Source organism: Rhinolophus ferrumequinum, chromosome 11, assembly GCF_004115265.2.
Source record: "Rhinolophus ferrumequinum isolate MPI-CBG mRhiFer1 chromosome 11, mRhiFer1_v1.p, whole genome shotgun sequence".
Taxonomy (NCBI): Eukaryota; Metazoa; Chordata; class Mammalia; order Chiroptera; family Rhinolophidae; genus Rhinolophus; species Rhinolophus ferrumequinum.
This window is the reverse complement of record NC_046294.1, coordinates 60,227,180-60,251,244: the sequence shown is the minus strand read 5'-3', so window position 1 is coordinate 60,251,244 and position 24,065 is coordinate 60,227,180. Positions and strand designations below refer to the sequence as shown.

The 24,065-nt window shown below is 36.2% G+C and overlaps 1 pseudogene; it reads right to left on the bottom strand.

Moving 5' to 3' along the window:
- Window positions 1-1,362: 1,362 nt before the first annotated feature.
- LOC117030932 (60S ribosomal protein L27-like) lies at window positions 1,363-1,763 on the bottom strand (annotated as a pseudogene).
- Window positions 1,764-24,065: the final 22,302 nt, after the last annotated feature.

Sequence of the window (24,065 nt, the reverse complement as noted above, 5' to 3'; positions counted from 1 at the left end):
TCTCTCTAATATGCTATTAAACTCAGCTGTTCTATTTGCAATATTTTCAGTCTGGTCATTGATTATAGTTCCTTTTTTTCTATACATATTTTCAAGTTTGTGTTTTATTTCTTTAAGCATATTAAATAGTTATTGTAATCTTTATCTGATTATTTGATTTGATGATTTTGTAATATTGTGTCCACTCTCTGTTGTTTAATACTGGTTTTTATTCATGGTACCTTATTTCCTTGTGAATTTAGTTTGTTGGTTGTTTTTTTGTTTTGTTTTGTTTTGTTTTTTCTATGATCTTGTTTTCCTTGGAGTTTTATTCATGGGAATTACCTGCAATTTGGCATAAAGGTGAATACTACAGAAGCAATTTGCCTTTGACTTTACCAAGTGCTGTAAATACAGGGCCACTCTAATTTAAATATGTGATGAAGTTTATGTTGAATCACGGTGAGATTATAGATTGAAAGCTTGGAAGGGCTGTGGAAGGGCTGTAATATTTATCAGTTCTCACTGGTCATTTTTTATTTAGGACTCATTATGAAGGTTCAAGACAATTAATTGTTGAATCCACTGGAAAAGATTTTATTGGTTTTGTTTTGGATTCTAAATCATTGTTACACTAAAAGGGTTTTTACAATCTGCAAGTCCTTGCTTCAGCAGAGAAATCTATTTGACTCCCTGCTTTTAGCAGACCCGGGGCTGTATTTTCTGTCTTTCCTTCCATGAGTCCATGAAAACTTAAATTCAAGTTCATGTGGTTTGGCAATTGTCTTTAAAGTGAAGACCAGCTGCAGAGCTCTACTTAGTTTTTTTGAATTGACATTCTTTATCTGTGCCTGACTTGAGAATTTCTTACTTTCGTGAGAGCTTATCAATGCTTCAACTCTATTTATTTGTTTGTTTGTTTTAAATTTTTATTAAATTTATTTTTTAAAAAAAACAGTTTACACACTTTTTCCACCTCTACCCCCATTTCTTGCAATCACCAATCTGTTCTCTATATTTATGAGCTTGGAGTTTTTGTTATATTCTATATCTAACAGAGCTCATACAATATTTGTCTTCCTTTGTCTGAATTATTTCATTTAGCATAATGCTTTCGAGGTCCATCCATGCTGTCACAAATGGCAAGATTTCATTCTTTTTATGGCTAAATAATATTCCATTGTATATCTGTACTACAATTTATTTTCTTCCAAAGGCAGTTTAGATTTTATTTTACATTTTTGTATTTTTCCCACAGCCCCTCATCCACCACTGTCACTCATCTTATGACTGTTTTCCTTTCCCAGATTAATAATACATGCAACAGGCAGACACAGGGATTTTTTTTTTTTTTTGACTTTTAATAACTGAAGCAAAAAAGATCTAAAACTGCAGCTTCTGGAAGAACCATTAGTTCTTGCCAGTCTTATACCCCCCTTCAAACTTGACCTTGGCCTTCCTTGCATTTCAGAACAGGGTCTCTGAAGACATCTTTATTGATGACAGTTTTGTCCAAGAGGATATCCATAAAGTACCTTGTGGGCATGAAGTAATTGTAGTTATAAATTTTCACAAAAGATTTGATCTGTGATCTCTTAGCAATTTTCTTCTGCCCATGCCACCTGTCACATTTCAGGGACAGCAGTCAATTCCAGCAAACAGAGCATGGCTGTAGGGGTGGGTGAGGTGCCATCATCAATATTCTTCACAATGACTGCTTTGCGGCTGGAGTAGTGTCCGGCCAAGGCCAGCACCACCTTCCAGGGTTGCATAAACTTGCCCATTTTGACAGCAGCCACACGGGCCTACAACAAAAAGGCGATACTAAAATTTCTTTATCCATTCATCCATCCATGTACACTTAAGTTTTTTCTATGTCTTGGCTATTATAGATAATGCTGCAATGAACATGAGGGTGTATATATCTTTGTTTTCTTGGATAAATATCCAGAAGTAGAATTGATGGATCATATGGAAGTTCTATTTTTAATTTTTTGAGGCATCTCTGAACTGTTTTCCATAGTGGTTGCACCAATTTACATTCCTACCAACAATGCGCAAGGGTTCCCTTTTCTCCACGTTTTCACCAATACTTGTTATTTCTTGTCTTTTTGATAACAGCTGTTTTAACAGGAGTGATATCTCATTATGGTTTTGATTTACATTTTCCTGATGATTAATGATATTGAGTATCTTTCCATATACCTGGTGGCCATCAGTATGTCATAGGAAAAAAGTCTATTCAGATCTTCTGCCCCTTTATTAATTAGATTTCTTTTATATTGAGTTGTATGTGTTCTTTGTATATTTTGTATTTTAGCTCATTTTCAGATATATAATTTGCAATTATTTTCTCTCATTCACTGGGTTGCCTTTTCATTTTTGTTGGTTTTCTTTGCTCAGCAAAAACATTTTTTCTTGATGTAGTCCCACTTGTTTGCTTTTGCTTTTGTTCCTTTTGCTTTTGGTGTCATATTCAAAAGAAGTCATCACCAAGACTTATGTCAAGGAGCTTACTGACTATGCTTCTAGGAGTTTTATGGTTTCAGGTCTTACATTCAAGTCTTTAATCCATTTGAGTTAATCTTTGTGTATGGTGTAAAACAGTGGTCCAATTTCATTCTTTTACATGTGGCTGTCCAATTTTTCCAACACCATTTATTGAGGAGACTGTCCTTTCCCCATTGTATATTCTTGACTTCTTTATAGTAAATTAATTGCCCATATATGCGTGGGTTTATTTCTAGGCTCTCTATTCTGTTCCATTTACCTATGTGTCTGTTTCTATGTGAACACCATACTGTTTTAATTACTACGGCTTTGGAATATAGCCTGAAATTAGGGAATGTGATGCTTCCTGCTTTGTTCTTCCTCAAGATTGCTTTGGCTACTTGGGGTTTTTTTTTTTTTGGTTCCATACAAATTTTATGATTGATTGTTGTATTTCTGTGAAAAATACCATTAGAATTTTGATAGGGGTTGCATTGACTCTTTAGATTTCTTTGGGTGCTTTGGGTAACATGGATATTTTGTGTCTTCAATTTCTTTCATCAATGTCTTATAGTTTTCAAGTACTGGTCTTTTACCTCCTTGGTTAAATTGATTCCTAGATATTTTATTATTTTTGATTTATTCTCTTTTGGTAAATGGGATTGTTTTCTTAATTTCTCTTTCTGATAGTTTATTATTAGTGTAAAGAAATACTACAATATTCTGCATATTGATTTTGCAAAGTTTACTGAATTAGTGTATTAGTCTTCACTGTGAATCATCTGGACTGAACCTGGAACTCATCCCCTACACTGGCCACTGCTCAAAGCCAGCCCTCTGCCACCTCATTACAGCACTCTTGGACCACCCCAAGGCCCCTATTGCAGCTCCAGTGCTGCACAGTTGCTGCCACTATATCTCTTCAGCCACTCACCATGACAACCGCATCCCCTCAAAGGTGTGCCAGAACTACCACCGGGACTCCGAGGCCACCATCAACCATCAGGTCAGCCTAGAGCTCTAGGCATCCTATGTCTACCTATCTATGTCTTACAATTTTGATTGGGATGCTGTAGCTTTAAAGAACTTTGCCTAATAATTTCTTCACCAGTCTCATAAGGAGAGGTAACATGCTAAGAAACTGATAAAGCTGCAAAACCAATGAGGTGGCTGAATCTTCTTTCGAGTTATCAAGAATCCAGTCTGTGACAACTCAGAGAATGGGCTGAATACAATGGAGTGTGCACTACCCTTGGGAAAAAGCATGGACCAGACACTACTGAAACTGTACAACCTTGCCACTGACAAAAATAACACCCACTTATGTGACTTCATTGAGACTTATTAGTTGAATGGGCAGGTGAAATTCATCAAAGAATTGGATGACAATGTAACCAACTTGTGCAAACATGGGGGACCCCCAGAATCTGGAATGACAGCATCTTATTGACAAGCACAGTCTAGGACACAGATAATGAAAACTAAGACTTAGGCTGGCTTCCCATAGCCACAGGGTGACTTCTCTGGTCACCAAGGCAGTGCATGCATGTTGGGGTTACCTTTATCTCTACTGTAAGTTGTACCAAAACATCTACTTAAATCCTTTCATTTGTACCATTTCTTCAACTAAGGTAGCGTGGTAATTTAAAGTCAGATAAATTTCATCCATTTTGCCATTCTTTAATGGTACCTAACCTGAGAATTTCTTACTTTTCTGAGAGCTTATTAATGTCTCAAATTTATTTTTAATATTGTATCCAGGATTTTTAGGATGTTTCAGCAGGAAGTGTTTATCCAGGAAACTGACTTCCTGTATTGTCATTAAGAACAGTCCTGATGCTGCTCAGAGAATAGTATTATCAATAATAATGTGTTGAATGTACTTGCTTGTGTTTCTTCCCTGCTAGACTTACAGCCCCTCAGAGAAAAAGACTGTTGTTCATCTCAGTGCCTGGCTTATAATAAGGACTCAATATATATTGAATAAACAAATATTAGTAACTTCAGCATCAAATCACATTTTCTTATTCTTTATTGATTTCTTATGAGCACATTTCTCGACTTCTAGTTAGGACAAGATAAAGAGATCCAATTTGAAATTTGATTAACTGGTGCTAGAAAGTTTAGGTACTTTTGAGTTTTTGTGTTTCTTTATTTGTGGCATAACCTACAGGAGAAATTTACTATTGACGTAATTATTAAATTCAGTGTATTATTAAAATCCATAATACAAGCCAGATGCCCTCACACCAGAAGATCAAAAATAAAACAAAACAAAATTCTGTTATATAACATTGACTTTTCATCGTCTCATTTTTGGTGGCTTGTTGCTATGGAAATCTCCCCATACTATCTGCAGACGTGAATCAGATAGTGGGTAGCACAACATCTGCAGTGCTGCAGTGTACCATATGGTGAATTTACTGCAACCAACAGAGACAAGTAAAAACTCTTTCCACAAATGGATCCAACACCTCAAGAGTTGAGGCAACTAGGGTTAAATAGGCCTCATTGCCTGTTTCTCGGCAATGCCCAAATTCAAAAAGGCATTTGTCCTGAGAGATTGAATACATAAGTGTTGAGCTAGCCCTTGAAATAGGTAGGCAAAATAGGATGCTATGAGGACAGCTCCAGGAGAAAATCTCAAATCTGAACTGGGAAACGCCGCCTCTAGCCATCACAGTTGCCTGGTCTCCATATGAGTGCAGGTCATTGGTGTTTATAGAATACTACTGATTTGTCGATCTATAGCTCTTAGATCTATAGCTCTTAGAAAACATCTCAGCGTGTGTTTCACAATTTTTTAACATAAGACAATTGGATGGTGGGTAGATGATAGAACTGGGAAGTTAATTCTTGATGTGTCTAGAGTGACAGTTGATGTGAGCAGATGACTACCATTTGTTGACCCTCACACATGCTAGAACTTTAAGCGTTCTAATACATTTTTTTTAACATTCCTACAAAGATAAATATTGTCCCCTTTTGACCCATAAGGCCACTAGAATGAAAACATATTAATTTGCCTGTCAGTTATAGTTTGTAAACATGATGTGAAGTTTAGGTTTCACTGCAAGTCTAACCTTAAACCTTGTTCTTTTGTTACTATATAAAAGTTTCTCTTTGAGAGATGTATACACAGATTAAAGGTCAGCAGTGTACTCTAGAGGTAGACCACCTAGGCCTAAAAGTCAGTTCCATCTTTTATCATCTATGTGACTTCAGATCACATACTTAACCTCTCATATCTCCAGTTTTCCCATCTGTATATGGAGGTAATGAATGTACTAGGAGGATTCTTGGGAGAATTAAGTGACCTATTGCACAGGGCCTACTCAGTGCCACGTAAGTGCTCAATAAGGATTAATTACTATCATTGTGTACATGGAGATTCCTCTTCCTGTCACTGGTGCCACAGGCTAGAGAGATGGGTGTGGGGCTGTGAACCCTCTCTCCTCAGGAGGCCCTCCGCAGCTGAGATATTGCTCCCAATTCTTAACTGACATACCATGGGTGTGGGACTTTCCTTTTCCATGTCTCTGCCCCTCCTAGCAGTTTCCATATAGCTTCAGTTCTAGAACTTCCATTCAGCTAGTCTTCAGGATGTTCTCAATGATGGATGCTCTATAATCTACTTTTAATTTTTATGTGGTTGTGGGTGGAGGCAAATACAACATTTACCTACTCTGACATCTTGACTGGAAGTTGGTTGTCTTTTCATTTTATTGACAGTTTCCTTCTCTGTACAGAAGCTTTTTAGTTTGATGTAGTCCCATTTGTTTATTTTTGCTTTTGTTTCCCCTGCTCAAGGGGATATATCCAAAAAGATAGTACTAATATTGATGTCAGATAGTTTATTACCTATATTTTTCTCTAGGAGTGTTATGGTTATTTACATCTTTAATTTGAGTTTATTTTTGTAGATGGTGTAAGAGAGTTGTTCAGTTTCATTTTTTTGCATGCTTCTTTCCAGTTGCATGGATCTTTCCCAACAATACTTGTTGAAGGGACTTTCACCTTCCCATTGTATGTTCTTGCCCTCTTTGTCAGAGATTAATTGACCATATACACAACAGTTTATTTGTTGACTCTCTATTCTGTTCCATTGATCTATGTGTCTCTTTTTGTGCCAGTACCAATCTGTTTTGATTATAGCTCTGTAGTATAGTTTGAAATCAGGGAGTGCGATGCCGCCAACTTTTTTCTTAAGATTGCTTGACTATTTGTGGTCTTATGTGATTCCATATAAGTTTTAGGATTATTCTAGTTTTGAGAAGAATGCTGTTGGTATTTTGCTGGGATTGCACTGAATCTGTAGATTGCTTTGGGTAGTATGGTCCTTCTAAAGATACTATCCTTCCAATCAGATTACAATATATCTTCAATTTCTTTCTTCACTGTCTTAGAGTTTTCAGAGTGCAGCTATTTCACCCCCTAGGTTAAATTTCTTTTTAATGAATTGTAATTGGGATTCTTTTATTAATTTCTCCTTCTGATCATTCATCATTAGTGTATGGAAACAGTGGATTTCTGTATATTAATTTGTATCATGCTACTTTACTGAATTTATTTATTCCATTTTTTGCTGGATTCTTTAGAGATTTCTATATATAGATTCATGCCATTTGAGTCTGGCTAAAGTCTCATCAATTTTGTTTATCTTTTCAAAGAACCACCTCTTGGTTTCATTGCTCTTTCCAATTGCTTTTTAGACTCTTATTTCCATTCTGTTTATTTCCTTCCTTCTACTTACTTGGGGTTATGCATGCTTCTTTTTTCTGTTCCTTTAGATGTAAAGTTAAATTGTTTATTTGGGATTTTTCCTGTTTCTTGAGGTACACCCATATAGCTATGAACTTCCCAATTCAAATTGCTTTTGCTGCATTCCATAAATTTTGTAAATTGTGTTTTCATTTTCATGTGTCTTAAGGTAATTTTTTTATTTTTCTGCTTGCTGTCCTCTTTCATCTGGCAATTGTTTAGTAGCATGTTCTTTAATCTCCACAGTTGTGTTTTCTCCAGTTTTCTTCCTGGTGTTGATTTCTGATTTCATGTCATTATAGTCATAAAATATTCTTGATATAATTTCAATCTTCTTGAATTTATTGAGGCTTGTTTTGTGACCTAATATATAGTCTGTCCTGGAAAATGTTCCATGTGCACTAGAGAAAAATGCATAATCTGCACTTTTTGGATGAGAAGTTATTTAAGTGTTTATCATGTTGATCTGGTCTAATGTGACAGTTAAGGCCATTATTTCCTTATTAGTTTTCTGTCTGGGTGATTTATCCATTGAGGTAATAGTCCCCAACTACTATTGTATTACTGTTAATTTCTGCTTTTATGTTCACTAATATTTGCTTTATATACTTCAGGGATCCTATGTTGGGTGTGTAGATATTTAAAATTGTATATCCTCTTCTTGGAATGACCCCTTTAACATTATGTATTTCTCTGTCTATTTTTATATTCTTTGTTTGAAAGTCTATTTTGTCTGATATGAGTATTGCTACCCTAGTTTTCTTTTCATGTTAATTTGCATAAAATGTCTTTTCCACCCGTTCACTTTCAGTCTTTGTGTGTCTTTTGATATAAAGTTAGTCTCTTGTAGACAGCATATAGATGGGTCTTCTTTTTTATTCATTCTGCCACCCTGTCTCTCCATTGGATCATTTAATCCATTTACATTTAAAGTAATTATGGATGGTATGTGCTTATTGCCGTTTTGTTAATTGTGTGTTTTTTGTATATTTGTTTGTTTTTGTTCTCTGTTCCTTTCTTCTTCTTTTGATAGCTTTCTTTTTGATTTGCTGGTGTTCTTTTGTGTTTTGATTGGATTCCTTTCTCTTTATTTTTTGATTATTTTTTGTAGGTTTTGTGTTTGTGGTTACCATGAGGTTCACATATATCCATCTGTACCTGTGTTTAAGTTCAAACACATTCTAAAATCACTATATTTCTACTCCCCCCTCCACTCTCTGTTTTTGACATCCTATTTATACCTTTCTGTTTTGTATATCCTCTGACTATGTATTATAGTTGTTAATTTTGCTACTTTTCTCTTAACCTTCACATTAACCTTTTAAGTTATTGTTTCACTGTGTTTATTATATGTTTTCCTTTACCAGTGAAATTTTTCCCCCCTTTATTTTCTTATTTCTGGTTATGGTCTTTTCTGCATAAAGAAGACCCTGTAGTAATTCTTGTAAAGCTAGTTTAATGGTAGTGAACTCCTTTAGTTTTTTTCGTCTGGGAAACTTTCTCTCCTTCAATTCTGAATGATAACCTTTGTCGGATATAATATTCTTGGTTGTAGGTTCCTTTCTTTCAGTACTTTAAATATTTCCTGCCACACCTTTCTGGTTTGTAAAGTTACTGTTGACAAATACGCTGATAGCCTTATGGAGTTTCCCTTGTAAATGACTTGTTTCCTTCTTGCTGCCTTCAACATTGTCTCTACATCCTTGGCTTTTTCCATTTTAATTACAATATGTCTTGGTGTGGGCTCTTTGGATTCATTTTATATGGAACTCTCTGTGCTACCTGGAGCTGGATGTCTGTTTTCTTCCCCAGATTAGGAAAGTTTTCAGCCATTATTTCTTCAAATATACATTCTGCTCTTTTCTTGCTCTCTTCTTCCTCTGGAATCCCTATAATGGAAAGGTTAGAGCCTTTTATGTTGTCCTAGAGATCCCCTTATTTTTTAAAATTATTATTTTCATCTTACTGTTCTGTGGGTAATTTCCACTATTCTGTCTCCCAGGTTGCTAATCTCTTCTTCTGTATCAACGAATCTGCTGTTCATTTGTTCTAATGTATTCTTCATTTAAGTTATATTCTTCCTCTGATTGGTTCTTTATTATCTTTTACAATTTTTGTTAAAGTGCTCTAAGTTCCTCTGTTCTCTCAAGTTTGTTGAGCATCCTTATGAATTTCTTTGAATTCTTTACCTGGCAAATTACTTATCTCCATTTCATTAGAGTTTTTTTGTTTGTTTGTTTGTTTCTTGTTCCTTCATTTGGGGCATATTCTTCTGTGTCACCATTTTATTTGACTTTCTGTGCTTGTTCCTGTGAGTTAGATAAAATAGCTATCTCTCCCAAACTTAAAAAAAAAAAAAAGTCCTTTGTGTAAACTGTGCCACATGGTTTGGGAAGGCCGGTAGTAGTTTGGGCAGGCAAGTGTGATGCCTGTGTGCCCCTGGCCAGAATGAGTGCGTTCCAGGTGTGGCATCCTGGTATGTGTATGCTTCCTGGCCCTTCTCCTCTGGGTGGTGCTGCCCAGTATGCACACAGTGTACTCTGTTGCTCTATTTATCTGCTGCCCTAACCAGGTCAACATGGGGCTGCTCTGAATGTGTACATGGTCGCACCCTATTAGATCCACTCTTTCTCCAGATGGGGCATCCTTCTGTGCATACTCCACTGCACTTTGTTTGTTCTACACCCTCTCTGGGGTGGGCAGCCCCATGTGTGTGGACAGTAGCACTCTGCATGCAAGTACTGCAAGACTTTGCTAGTTCTACACGTTCTCCAGGCAGGGCAGCCCCGCATGCATGTGCAGCAGCATTCCACTATCTCTGCACTTTCTGTGACTGGGGCAGCTCTGTGTGCAGGTACCCCAGTTTTTTCTAGTTCCACAGTCTCTCCAGGTAGGGGAGCCTTGTGTACCTGCAGCCCAGTGGATGCACACAGCAATGCCCTGCTGTACCCACTAGATCAATCTCTAGGCAGAGGGTCCGGATGTACATGTTCTGTGTCACCCTCCTGTTTCTACTGGATCTATTTCCAGAAGGTGGTGGCTGAGGACGTGCTACAGTGGCCCTGCATGTTTTCCCAAGAACCTGGATAGAACTTCTGTCCACTATCCAAGTTCAGGGAAATGTTAAAAATGGTGCTCACTGCTTCTTCTGGTCCCAGATAGTTCCCTCAGCTCACAGTAAGCTCTCGCAATTTGGAACCTTCTTTATATGGTCTCTCTTTTGTTTGTTGTGTAGAAGCTGTTCAGTTGGCTCACAGAAGGAATTGCTCTAAATATAGGTGTAAATTCAATGTGTTCTTGGGGGGAGCCAAGCTCAGCGTCCTCCTACACTGCCACCTTGGAACCGCCTCCTCAATTATCTTTTAAACTAGCACAGCCCCAACTCCTTGTGGATAAGCGGAAGTATCCAGGAAAGCTTCAGGACGTGAGATTTTTGTGGCCTAGATTTAGTATGGGCAAAGAGCAAGACTGGACTGTGAGCTGTGGAGCTTGAAGCCAAATATGTCTGACAGGAAGTACCCAAGGTTAAAATCTAAATTGAAATCCTGAAATTGAAATTGAAATAGTCAGAACCAAGGTGTCTAACCAATGGAGGTCTGAGGTGATGGGAAAGAAATGAGGTTTGCCAAACCAGAGCAAGAGGCATAAGAGCAGAGGGAAGAGGGCATACTCTTTTTGATAAGGCTCCAGAGACTATTAAAACTCACTAAATGAATCACATGGATGCAATATGTTGAGATCCTGGCTCCCCTGTCACTGATAAACAGTGTGACTTTGGATAAGTTACTCTCTAGGACTGTTTCTTCTTGTGTAAATGGATTTGAGGTTGAATGAATGAATGCATGTAAAATATCTAATCTTGTATGCATGAGTGCTTAATAAGTCTCTGCTGTTTTGTTAATTAATATTAATCATTGTTGAGATGAGAGTTATAAGAGATTGCATATGTTTGATGTTTCAAGAGCCCTATCTGACATCATGTACTCCCAGGGGATTCTAGAAAGTATCGTTTTGCCTCCTTTCCCTAACATTGGAGACAACTAGACAATGGGGGATCAATGTCATAGGTCTCACAGGCCCCTAGGAGGGACAAGGGGCTAGGTGACGATCAGTAGTATTTGCAAGTACTGTGGAGAAAAATGGAGAGAACAGCAAACATTTCCTGAAAGGGAGGGAGATGAGGTAGAAGAAATCCAAACATGTACTTCCATCAAAGGAGGTAAGAAGAGTAGTCAAGGTCCCAGCCCAAACCAGGAAACTGGAGGAACCAGGAAAACTGAGAATGAAGAGAACAGGTACTCAGGAGTCAGCTAAAATGGATACCCAAGATAGAGCACCCACACTGGCTACGCTACATTTTCAAGAGTTTCCAATGAGGGTTTGTTTGGTTTTAGACAAACTAGTTCACTTGAAGAAAGAACATAGCAGTGACAGAAGAAGGGATAACTATTAATATATAGTATGTGGCTTCTTGAGAGGACAATTTTCTTCAATTATAATATTCCTGGATGCAAACATTAGATATTATTCGACCACACAATGCCCCAATCCTGGAAGTGGAGAGTGGCCTTTGGCAGCAGTATGCCCTTATCTCAAAATCTCAGGAGGCTTCTTTTTGGGGGCACAAACACATCCTGGCTCTCACCTACCCCAAATCCCTTCATTTCCTCTGTCAGAGCAGGTGAGGATCTTGATCTGAGTTTTTTGCCCCACTTTTCGACTCTTGGTTGCTTACTTCCTGGAAAGGGAAGATGCTTTGAACATGCCAAATTGATTTCACCTTGGGACTGGCACAGTTCTTCATCAACATATGGTGCTACCTGAATGCCTGCATAGATTTGGAAAGAGCTTGGAAATCTTTTTCCTCATATCCTGCCAAAATTCATCGTTTGAAATAAATTATTGCGATGTTCAAATAATCAGTTTTGTTGTTCTTATCATACTAAAGGATATAAAGTACCATCTGAATTCTCATTGAATGAGGGTACCTCATAGACACATGATTTTTATATCTCACTGCTACATGTCACTAATGTGAGGCAGAAAAATAACTATGGCTTTGGCTGTGGGTGTTAAAAAGAACTGGGTCTTCTGATGAAAGCAGGCGTTTCTTGCTATGAAACAACATTGCTCATTATCACAATTTCTTTGGAACATAGTCTTTAAATTTGTTTCTCATCCATGGGGAAGGGGAGAAAGAGACACAGTATTATAGTCCCTATATTCAAAAGGACAATTTAGAATCCATGATTGGCTGTATTTCTCTAATTTATAAGGGATTAATTCACTGCTGACCTAATTCCTTCACAGTGGCAAAACGAGTATTGTTTCCAAGCAACCAGAAATTATTGAATCTTCATGTCAATCTTTCAACATTTTGCACAAAAGCCAAGAAGTCTATTCTGCTGGTCAGATGAATACTGTGGAAAAATGCATGATGAGAAGCCTGAGACCCCCGCAAGACATAAACTACCCCTTAGAGTCATGCACACAGAGCCCCGTTAACTGAGAAATCCTGAAAGACCCTCCTTCATGTTATTCTTATTCTAACTGAATATAAGTAATAGGTGTCCATAGAGTATTTCCCTAACAAAAATACGCATAAATGTTCCTTCAGTCTTAGAAATTGAAACTTTGTCTTCCTTTTTTGATAGCCTGAGTTTTCATATATTTGTGAAGCAGAGGAAATGAGACAAAATGGTGTCAGACCAACGCTCAATACACAGGAAAACAGGTGATTTAATGTTGTTGATGGGGCGGTGAAGTCACCCCAATGGCAAACCATAAGTTCATCAAAGGTGACAGGGAAGGTTTTGTATTTAGTTAAAAGAAAATTTTTAATTTTAATGTTTGTGTTCCCCCCCCCCGCAGAGCTGTCACTGTAAACAATTTCTATTTTTCTGATAATTCTTTTAAAAAGTAGTCATTCATCTTCCGAAAATGGAAAGTTTGCCCAGGTTGATGTGAATCTATGTCTTGATTTGATATCAGTAAGTCCAAGTCCACACCAGTTTTCAACAGGCCGCACAAAATGATGAAAAGCAGGAATCAGAGATAATGGGCCCTTGGAACTGGAGGAATGCCATAGAATTTGGCACATCTGTCTTGATTCAGTGTTCAAGGAAAAAAAATCTAGTCAAAAGATACAAATTTTATTTTAGGCTTTTTGTTATGTGCTGCCAAATTATCTGCCAGAATATTCTGCCAATTTATTCCTTTACCACCTCCTGGTCAATATCAATATATTAACATTTAAAAATCTGATTTGGGGCCATTTTCACAAGGAAAGCTAAAATTTAATTTTAGTTAGCATGTTATTGTAACCATTTTTGTTGTGTTTTAAGAAATATTTCTTATGCTGCTGTTTATGTATTTTCCTTCCTGGAGGATGGGAAATTCTGTTTATTTTTTTCTAATTGATTTCAAGTGCTTGTAGCAAGCAAATATGTACTATGTTAGTCGCCTTTTATTTTTGTTTTTGATTTTTGATGTATACATGGCTTTATTATTAACTAGGGAACTTTGTTTCCATTTTTCTTTAAGAGATCTTTCACTATTAAGTTTTAAAGTTGTTTCACATTCATAAGCACATAAATATTCACCCATATTCCTTTTATTTGTATGGTTTTATGTGAGTTTACTTTGTATTCAATTCTTTATAAGAAGCTGACTTTTTTTTCTATAGAGTATCTAAAATTATTGTTTGCTAAGTGAACAATCATGGGTATCATAGCCATAGCTTAAATGATTTCAAGCAACTTAATGATATTAAATATTATACATTCATAATCTGTTTTTGGAACTACCTTTTCTGCTCCATTGATCTGTCTGTTGACTCTTGTTTATCATTTTATTTTAATTATTGTGACTTCATAGGAAACATTTACATCTGATAAAGCAATACCCCCCACCCCTTTTAGAAATTTTTGGTAATTTTCATTAATTTGTTCTTCTAGGTGAATTTGAAAATCACTTTGACAATCTCATCCAAAATTCTTCAAATGTTTATTGCCTTGTATCAAAATTAATTTCAGAAAAATTAATACATTTTAGTAGTTTAAAAAAGGATTGTTTCTCCAGCTATTCAAATTTTACGCGTGGTATTGTTTACATTTCATAGGAAAACACTATTACTTTGTTTTATTATGCTATGATAAACAATTTTTTTCTCTTGTATTTTTTTTTAAATTTATTGGGGTGACAACTCTTGTATTTTTGAACTAACTATTTCTGTACTATGAAAATGGCACTTTTTTGTGTATTTTTATTTTGATATTTATCCATTATCGAATTCTGTTATTTTTTTCTAATTATCTTTCAGTTGATTCTCTTGAGTTTTAGTTATATCCCTCATTTAGATTTTTAATTTCTCTCAGAAATGTTGTATAACTTGCAGTGTACAAACCTTACATTCCCTTTGTTAAAAATATTTCTGAGCATTTTACTTTTTTTGAAGTTATTTTGAATGGAATTACTGCCTTAATTCCACTTTTGGATTATTCATAGCTAGTATATAGAAATGCAGTTGATTTCTGTATGTAGATCTGTTACTCTATAACCTTGCTAAACTTGCTTGTTAGTTCTAGCGGGATTTTTTTATTGTTGATTGCTTATATTTTATTCTCTACGTACAGGATAATATTGTCTGAGAATAAAAACAGTTTCACTTCTTCCTTTCAAATCTAATACCAGAAATTCTCTTCCTCTTCTTCCCTTACTCCCCCTTCTTTTTTGGGGGGAGGGGAAGGGATGTTATACAGATTAGAACACACAATACAATGTTAAACAGAAGTGTTGAGAACCAACATTCTTACATTTTCCTGATATTAGTGTGTTTTTGTTTTCATTCAGTTCAAAATATTTTATAGGTTACCATGTGATTTTTTTCTTTGACCCATGGGTCATTTAGTCATATATTGATCAATTTACAAATATTTGGGGATTTCTCAAATGTCTTATTAAGTCTAATTTAAGTGTGTTTGATGGCAGCACATACTTGGTATGAATTCAGTGTTCTAAAATTCAGTGAGACCTTGTTTTGTGGCCTATTTTATGAACACCCTGGAGACTATTCCTTGTTCACTTAAAAAAAGGAATGTGTATTCTGTTTTGTCTGGAGGGAGTTTCCTGTGAAGTCAATTACATCAAGTGGTTGGTAGTGTTTTCTGTATCCTTGTTGATTTTATGTCTAGTTATTTTATCAATTATCCATAGTAGGATATTCACATCTGTCACATTTTTTGTTGAATTACCTATTTTTGTTTTCAATTCTGTCGATTTTTTTCTTCAATATTCTGTATCTCCATAGTTAGGAATATCTTTTCTATCCTTTTACTTTCACCCTTTTTTTTCTTTTCTTTCTTTCTTTCTTTTTTTTTTTTTTTTTTTGTCAGTCTTCTTTGTAAGATAATCCTTTCCCTTGATTATTAAATATTTGAGTTTCTTAAGGCTCAGTCCAAGACCCTCTCATTCTCTTACACCATACTCTCTCCATAAGCAACCTAATTCACAACCAAGACTTCAATCACTATGTTTTTATAAAGGTGATTTCCAAGTTTATATCTTTACTAGTTATCTCCCTCTTAACGATTAAATATCTTAAGGATTAAATATTTGCCCCAAACAATATTTTTAAAACTAAGCTAATGATCTTTCCTACAAAACATGGTTATCTTGTAGAGTTCCCTCCTTTGGTTAATGGCATAATTAACCTTGTTATGCAAGTCATAGTCCTGTATACCTTATTCCTTTAAAGAACAATTCTGACCTACTACTCTTCATCCTCACCACCAGCTTTGTTAGCATATCCATCACTGGCCTGCTGCAATGGCCTGCTGACTTATCTACCCTGTTTGCCCGAAAATAAGACCTTGCCGGACAATCAGCTCTAATGCGTCTTTTGGAGCAAAAATTAATATAAGACCCGGTCTTATTTTATTATAATATAAGACCGGGTCTTATATTAATTTTTGCTCCAAAAGACGCGTTAGAGCTGATAGTCCGGCTAGGTCTTATTTTCAGGGAAGCACAGTACTGAAATCTGCTCTTATTTGATCCACTCAAAACTGTAGCCAAATTAAACTTACTGAAATGCAAATCTGATCAAGTCACTCCCTGCCCCTTCTTAAAAACCTTCAGTGACTGGTCATTGACCTAAGATAAAAAGTCATTTAAATGGTATAGAAAGCCTGGCATAATCTGACCATTACTACCTCTAGCATCCTTTCACATCTTGATCCATCATAGCTCTCTTTGAACCACATTGTCCTCTTTTAGCCTCTCAGGCTCCCAATGCTGACTTTTTGCAGTAGGTCATCTGTAATGACCTCCTTTTTGCCTGGGATGTTCTTCCTTTTTCACTTAGTTATGTCTTATCCTCTACATATCAGGTATTTTGTCCATTGCTTTGTTTGACTCACTGTTTAGGCCGAATTCTTATTTCAAACCCTCAAATCACCATGTATTTGTCTTTCATAGCATTTAACTGCAATTGCAAACTTGTATTCATCTTGTTAGTATTTAATCAATGTCTATCTACATCACTAAAATGTTAGATCCATGAAGATAGCAGTTGGAAGGATTTTTTTTTCCTTTATTACCTCTAGTGCCTGTACCAGATACATAGGCAATATTCAATAAGTATTTGTGAAATTTGCATGAAGGGTTTGCGGTTCTAAATGTCAGTAGATATAATCTCAAGTTGGCCCTTTGAGGGAGGGTTCAACATAGGAAAGATGGTGCACTCCTGTAGGCTACACATAAGGAGGGGTTCCCCACAGGGACAATGACAGCTGCCCCTCCAGCCCTTGTCCCACACCCACACAACTCACTCTTCCCTGTATATCTCTGGCTCCTCTCAAGTTGCCGCCTCTCCACCAGAGCCTGGATAAATCTGTGTGTGGACCCTTTAAGAGGACTTCTAGGTTTCTAGCTACCGTCCATCTCACTGGGACTGATGAACAGAGTCCTGGCTGAATTTCACTGCCAGATGTTTTGGGGTCTCCTCTTCCCAGCACAGGACCCTGGGGCTGGAGAGACCTGTTGTGGCTGGGATCCCTCCCTCTTCAAGGGGGACTTCTGCCACCAAGGTGTCCCTCCCAGTGTTTAGCCACCACCTATGTGTTTGTGCCTGGTTTGTATTTCTGCCTCTCCTACCAGTCTCGATGTAGCTGCTGCTTTATATCCTTAATTATAAGGGTTCTGTTCAGCTAGCAATCAGATGATTCTTCAGGTTGATTGTTCAATAATTTAGTTGTAATTTTAATGTGATCCTGTGAGGCAGCAGGCATAGCATTTACCTATTCTGCCATCTTGGACCAGGAATCTAAAATTTCTCTTTTGTAAAAAGAGAGCAATACTTTTGAGATATTATAGGTCAAGAAAAAGTTTCCCTTTGAAACCTGAAAAAGACTGAACTAATTCTATATCAGCTTATATTCGATATTTAAATTAACTTAATTAAATTTATTTCAATTTTATTCAATTTGACCATACATAAATTTTCTCAAATTTCTTTACATTAACTTTCTATAACTTTTCTCATCCCTTTTAGTTTGTCTTTTTTTACTCATTCAGAAATAACCAGCTTAGGACAAACCACTTTCCTTTAATTCCCTCAAAATGTATCACCATAGCTTTTGCTGAAAACATATATTAATTCCTTGCATAGTCGTTAGAATTCTTAACCCTTAGAAGCCTTAATTTCTGGTAATAATTAAGAAGTAAGCAATTAGCATTCTTTTTTTTTCATTTATTTATTTTTAATTAGTTTATTGGGGTGATAATAGTTGGCAAAGTTACATTCAAGTGTACAATTCTTTAATACATCATCTATATATCACATTGTGTGTTCACCACCCAGAGTCAGTTCTCCTTCCATCACCATATATTTGATCCTGTTTACCCTCATCTACCATTCCCCCTCCCGCCTTACCCTCTGGTAACCACTAAACTGTTGTCTATGTCTATGAGTTTGTTTCTTTGTTTGTCTTGTTCCTTTGTTGCTTTCAGTTTTATATCCCACATATCAATGAAATCATATGGTCTGGACTTTTTCTGTCTGATTTATTTTGCTTAGCTTAATAATCTCAAGATCCATCCATGTTGTCGCAAATGGCACTATTTCATCTTTTCTTATGGCAGAATAGTATTCCATTGTGTATATATACCATATCTTCTTTATCCAATAATCTTTAGATTGGTAAATTTATGAATACATTTTATAACCTCTAGAAACATAGGCTGTTTTACTGACCAATATATTTCATAATTTTTAGAAATATATATTTCCTCAACAAAGCACAACACATTTATTAACAGATCCAAATTGATCTTATAGTTCTACAGTAATAAGCCAAAATCAGGTAAACAGACTAATTTAACAACCAATGTTTCAGTATTTTACATTATTTGGAAATAATCTAGATATTCAGCAACTTCCATCTTTTAACTTAGTTAAACTTTAAAGTTTCAAATTGCCAAGAGATTTTTGGGAAAAGATTTTTAAGCACAGATACCATATAATCGTTGCTAAAAATTTCACCTAAAAAAACGTTTTATTCTACTTCTATTTAATTTATTAATTACAAATAATTATATTTAGGTTACCCATAAAAACTTCATGAGACATGACAAAGTTAATTATCCCAAGTTATTTTCCTGCTGACAAATTTTATAAGAGAGATTACATGAATTTATTCTATATACCCAGGTAAAACAAAAATATTCTAACTAAAAACAAAAAGTCTATTTAATCAAATCAAACTCAAACCAGTTTAATATCAAATATTTTCCATATCATATGATTCTTAAAAACATTTGGGTTAGTTTCTGTTATGTTTCCTAATTTATATAAGTGCTAATTCCCTCAAGTCAATTAAAAATTACAAATTAATAATGCCATTTGGTGGTAGTAAATACCATATTTGACATAAAACATACAAACACAAACAGATAATAAAAACAGAGATCACAGTTACGCAAGATTGTTTTTTTGGTTTGTTCAGTCTCAGGCAGTTGTGGGCTGTGTTTACATTCCTGATTAACCTGCTGGAGGGCTTAGGACATTTGAAAAAGTTCTTCTCAGATGGAAAAATCAACTTCTGATTTTGCAAATTTTCTGATGAAAAAATATTAAATCCTTTAAAATTATCTTGTCAAAGGATATTTCTTATTGTATTTCTTGTCAGAAATTTCTTATTGTAATTTCTGCTTTTGAATATTTTTTCTTCTTAGTTTCTCCAAATTTGAGTTAAAAAAAAGATGCAGACTTATTTAGGGCCATTTAATTTTGGAGAATCTGCAGATGGTTTCTTTGATTCACCCAACCTTAAGTGATACTATATTAAAATCTGTGTTTTAACCCCATCAATGTCTGTTTAGTTATCCTATTTATTAATAACTAAAGATATCTATCTTGCTGGAATGAGTCCTGTGACTCTTCTCTGTTTTCTTTTCCATTCCTATCAATATTTTCTTTACTTTTTATCTCAATAATCTTTTAAAAAATTCCACTTTGTTGGGAAAAGTCTTTTGACTCTTCCTTTAGTCTGTCTTCTTGAGTGCCAGGCAATCGTATTTCCAGTGTCCTGAGTTTTTACAGTATCTTGTAGGCAAATAGGAAGGGGTTTGAGTGGACTTTGATCTTTTGTTCTAATTTCTGTCCTTGTGTCTTATTAAGGGAATCATAATGGCTAGTCATTATACCAATATGATTTTAAGTAATCATCACATCCAATGAATTAATTATGTCATACATTTTCCTGGTGCAATATAGATTGCTTCTTCATATAATTTTAGGCTCTAGTTAGAGATGATTCACTAGCATTTTTAAAGGCACTGTTGGAACTGTTCCCCAGAAGAAATGAAAGAGAATGCTTTAAATTGCTGTGTCTTGAAAATACATCACTTACCTAGTGAGGAGTCCCTTTGTGTGTAAAAGGGCTGATAAGGAATGGCATTCTGGCAAGCTGGTATACGTAGCCAAACTGCCCTTCCATGACCGAACTGCAATGGGCATTTCTGTGCCTCAGGGTCTAGAAGCTTATCTTGTTCTCTCTGCCAGTGTGTGGCTCAGAGCTTAGTAACAGAACCCATTGTCAAAATGTCCTGGAAACTCTGAGTCAGGACAGCTAGAAAACATTGGCAGCGTGTGTGTATGTGTGTGTGTGTGTGTGTGTGTGTGTGTGTGTGTATAATACTAAACAATTTAAAATTAAAAAAATAATGATGCTTGAATTTCTTCCACGGCATCCCTGACAGATAACTAGGCTCTCTCTGAATCCACCCACTAACTGAATTAAATACTGAATCTGCTGCTGTCCAGATTAAAGTTGACCTCCATTTACTTGATGAAATTACTTTTGGCTATAAAATTATCTTTGATATTCAATCCATTCAAATAATATTTATTGAATACAATATACACTGGGTTCATGTTAGATAATGGCGATATAAAGATAACTACATGTTTATGTATATCTTGCCTTATTCTAAAAGGTATTTGAGCTTATGGAACTAAAAACATAAATCTCTCCCTCCAAAAACTCTCAGTATGGAGCAGAGACCAAAATGTAAACCAATGATTGCTATAAATATTATGATAGAGGTGGGTAGAGGGAGAGCCTATCTACCCAGGTGGTCAAGGAAGGCTTCCTGGAGATGGAATACCTGAAGAGCACTAGATAGTACCTAGATAACAAAGGGGGACACAGTCTTCTAGACAAAGCTTCACATGCAAAGGTGGAGTGTGCATAATACAGTCGAAAACCAGCAACCTGCTCAGGAAGACTAGTATAAGGTGCCTCTAAGGGAGGTGTGGTTGGTGAGACTAGGCAGGGAGGCAAGGCCAAGTCTTAGGATGTCCCATACAAGCTTAAGCATTATCTGAAATCTCTGGAGAGTGACAGAAGGGTTTTAAATAGGGTAATGATGTGTTGAGATCAAACACTGAACAGGCAGTTAGATAGATTTATCATTGCAGCATTTTTGTAAGAAGGATTGTAACTTCTATAGGTCTCTCCATACAAGTCCTGCTAGTAAGGAGAGTAAGTGGAAACTTTCCTGACTGTAGAATTGAAGGGAAGTGCGTGAGAACTGTCGCTCCCTATTAACTCTTCCCTCTACGTCAGAGCAAATTTCCTATTATTTCAGACAGGAAGGAGATGTAAATTAATAAGCAATAACAGTGGCAGCACTTTTCACAGATGATTACGTTCCTTCCAAGTTCTCCTGCATCTGTTTCCTACCCAGTGTCTCCTGCTGTCTCTTCTACACTCTGTCAACACATTTCTCAACCCACACCTGTCACCTGGCCTTCGTATATTTAGCTGATCTTTTCTCTGTCTCTCATCCAAACTCCCTCATAGAGGTTTTTGTACCATCCCAACTCCAGAGCTAGCTTTACAACTCTTAACCTCTTGGAAAATTGAGTTGATTAGACTAGATCACTGCCCTAAAAGTGGATTCACACACTACCTAATGCTGTTCCATGACAAAAATTTTTAAATGATCCTTAGGAAAATGGAGGGGGGAAAAATACACTAAAGGATTTGTTGTTTTGTTGTGTTGTGCTGTTTTTGCCTTTAAATCTTAGGTGACATAAATGGATTAATAATAATTACTAGCATGAAATATTAATGATAATATTTAATAATTAAATGTTATTTAATAATATTATTATTATAGTTACTGCTTTGTGACACAGTCCCATCAGACGTCCTGCATAACCCATGTGTGTTTGAAACAACAGAATCCAATAAATATAGGCATATTTCCTATCCAACGTAGGAACTAGAACCTTAAGCATTACGTACGTGTACACCTACACATGTAATTCTCCTGCATCTCATTCTCCTGTTTCCCGTCATTTGAGATATCTTATTCTCGTTCTTTAAACAATAATATAAATAAATACACATATATGCACATAGACATTTACATATAATCCTAAAAAAGTGTATCATAAAGTTTTTTTACTTTATAAACAGTGTATCTTGTTGTACATAATCTTCTAGGAATTTTTATCACTCAGTCTCTTATTAGGATCCACGTATTTGTACGTGAGGCTGTTGTTCCCCTAGTGTGACTACTATATATTATTTAATTACATAAGCACACTACATATTTGTCCATTCTCCTGTAGATGGCTATTTGGATTGTTTCCCGGTGACTTCCAATATGAACAGGGCAGCTGTGAACACTTTTGTACAAGATTTCCTAGTGCATATTGACAAAAGTCATTCTCAGAGAAATGCATGGAGGTAGACTTGCTGGATAGCAGAGTATGCAAGTTTTCCATACAGACAGATGTATTCAATTTAAAGGCCTCCCTCTTAGACTGTGCTCTTTTGTGGCAGCAAATGCCATGTTTTATTAAATGATGCTATTAAATTATAGATGGCAGTTGCTGCTTTTTCAAAAGTATCCACTTTTACTAAAATTAACAACCTCAGATTAGGAAGTTTTACTGCTCTGTGAAATTCTGAAACCCAGAGAACTCAATACTAGATCATATCTGAGAGAAAGGCTGAATTTTATTCACATCTGTGAAAGAGTCACAATCATAGTGTTTACCTAACTGGACAGTCTCGAGAATTAATGAGATAAATAATGATAAGCACTGGATTACAGTAACTGTTCAATAAACCACGGTCCCATGGCTACCTTGGTTTCTAATGCTAACTTCTAAATGCCCGGGATTATACAGCAGGTTTTGTTGTGCTGGCTACAGCATTTAGAGGGCTTTCTGAAGGTGACACAGCCCAAGGGAGCAGCCTTTCAGTGTTCACTCCTTACCTTTATCTGTTTAACAAACACTGCAGCACTCAGGAGATGGAGTTAGCCTTTGCTTTTATTGATGCCCTTTATTTTGAGGCTGTTCTGTTTTATTTCTTTTGGCAATATTGGCGGGAGCAAGGCCATGGCACAGCGGGCATCATGGAATTGCTTATCTCGGATCCTGGGTCTTTGGTCTGCTCCACAGTCTAGTTTCCTGAGGATACAAACATGGAGCTAATCAAATGGGGAGCAGCCTGACCTAAGGGAGGCCTTAGAAGAGGGAAGAAGCTGCCAGTTTCTTAAAAGAGGAATCAGCTTTTCTCTAGTCCCACGGCCAAGAGACATCTCTCCTAGGGAGCTCTGTGGTGGTCTTCCCTGGCTGGGCACTGGACTCCCATGGGCATGGAGACGAATTTAGCTTCATATAGGAAATAATTGTGTATTGGAGATTCCAGGGCACCCAAACTTCATTCCCATTCACATGTCCAGTTATTATTTTAAATAATTCAATAAAACACTCTTTCATAAACATCAATAGCGCTTAGCATTTGTTTACATATACAGGGAGGATTTTTACAGCTTATTAATAATAGTTTGTTCTTTGCAAGCAGAATTTAAGACAGACCCATGTTGATGCTGGGTGCTTATGCCAGGAGAGGAAGGGGCACTCAAAGCAGGTAGAAGTTTCTCAAAGGCAAACTTATGTACAGCTGACCCTTGAACAACATGGGTTTGAAATGCACATGTCCAGTTACCTGCTTATTTTTTTCAATAAATACTGTAAATGTAGCTTATGATTTTGTTAACAATTTCTTTTCTCTAGCTTTATTGTATGAATACAGTGTATAATACATATAAATTACAAAATATGTGTTAATCACCATTTGTGTTATCAGTAAAGCTTCCAGTCAACAATAGGCTATAAAAGTTAAGTTTTGCGGGGAGTAAAAAGTTATATGTGGATTTACAGCTATGGCGGGGTTTGGCACCCCAACCCCCACATTGCTCAAGGATCAACTGTACTTCAAAAACCAATATATGCTTTGCATTTACTGTAT